The sequence below is a fragment of the Colobus angolensis genome, unplaced genomic scaffold, assembly GCF_000951035.1.
Source record: "Colobus angolensis palliatus isolate OR3802 unplaced genomic scaffold, Cang.pa_1.0 Scaffold46, whole genome shotgun sequence".
Lineage (NCBI taxonomy): Eukaryota > Metazoa > Chordata > Mammalia > Primates > Cercopithecidae > Colobus > Colobus angolensis.
In genome coordinates, this window is record NW_012118043.1 from 12,246,736 (window position 1) to 12,248,564 (window position 1,829).

Below are 1,829 nucleotides of genomic sequence, written 5' to 3' on the forward strand. Positions count from 1 at the left end.
CTGTTTGACTGAAATCTGTCTTGTGTGGTCAGGGGCCATTAATGTATGATTGAAGCCTTGAGTTTTCCTCTATACACATTGATTTCACTTGGAGAAGCTCTGTGAACCCCTCCTCCTCCTCAGTGTTGGCTGTCATGAGGATGGGGAGGCCTGTGGCTCAGCCCCTGTTTGACAGCTGGTAGGAGAGTGTGCCAGCTAAGAGCACACTCCTGGAGCTGACTGCCTGATTCCTAACCCCAGCTCTGCCCCCTCCCAACTGATTTGTGCAAGTTACTGAACCTCCCTGTTTTTGTTTCCTCATCAGTAAAATAGGGATACTCATAGCACCTACTGTGTACACTTCTTATGGGGATTAAATGAGCTAACATATGGTACAATAACTAGAAAAGTCCCTGGCACATGGTAAATACTCAGTAACTTTTGGCTACCATCATGACACATCAGTCATTGTCAGCATGATGAAGATGACACTGATGTGCTGCTCCCTAAGGAATCCAAAAGCCTCAAGCCCCTCATAAAATTGTAGCAATCACTGATTTCAATGCAGAAATCCCATATCCAATATGCAAACACCCAATCTTTCCTAGAATCCTTCCAGGGACCAGGAGTTCTCCACTCCATGAGGCAGCCGTCCATTACTGGACACCTATGTTAAGGCCTTACCTATACAAATCTGCCTTAAATTAGGGCAGCTGAGCCAACCTACCCACTAGGCTCAGTGAGTTGTCTATTATATGCTGGGACAACCATGTAGTGGGAGCCCCAAGTCACCAGTACAAAGCCTGGCTCTAGTCTGAGGGTTCCGGGGACTGGGTAGGAGCAACTGCAATATACTCAGACAAGGAAGGGAGCCCAAAGAGCAGACAAAAAGAAAAAGAAAACCTCCCACTTGAGACAGCTGTAAATCAACATATGAAACCACATGAAGAAAACTAATGGTTAAAAAATTAATGAATGTTTTTTCAAAAATACAATCTGCATACTGAATGGTGAGACCACCTCAAACCCTGATGTTACTTAACTCCGCAAACCTGGCTGTCTGACTTTGGTCCTCAAAGCAAAAACTGGAGGGTATCACTCTGAGAAAACAGATCAACCCAAGAAAAAAGGCTTACAGGTACCATCAGTAACCACCACCCCAGTGAAAAGACCAGCACCCCATTTTCCCATCTTTGGGAAGCCAGTCAGTCAATTCTTCCATACACACACACACACACACACACACACACACACACACACACCACAGTTTGCAGATGGCATTTGTGGTTGTTTGAAAAAATGTCCACGAATTCTTTGGTGCTCTTACATTCAAAAGGTAGAGCCTAATTCCCATGCTCTTAAGTGGAGGCCATACTTAGTGATTCTCTGCTGACAAATAGAATGTGGCAGAAATGAATGATGTTGTGTGACACTCAAGAGTAGGATATAAAAGGCATTAGAGCCTCCTCCTTATTCTCCCCGGATCACTTGCTCTCAGCAAATCCAGCTGCTATGTTGTAAAGATGCTCAAGCAGCCTCCGGAGAGGCCCACATTGTGAGGAACTGAGTCCTCCTGCCAACAGCCATGTGACTGAGCTATCTTGGAAGCAGCTCCTGTGAGGATTTTTGCGGCCCTGGCCAGCTTCGTGACTGGAACCTCATGAAAGACCCAGAGCCAGAACCACCCACTTTAGCCATTCCTAAATTCCTGACCCCAAAAAATTGTGAGGTCATAAAAAACTTATTATTCGAAGCTGCTAAATTTGGGGATAATTTGTTACACAGCCATAGATAGCTAATAGAGCATTTTAATATCTCACTCTGTGTTTTTTTGGTTTTTTTTTTTTTTT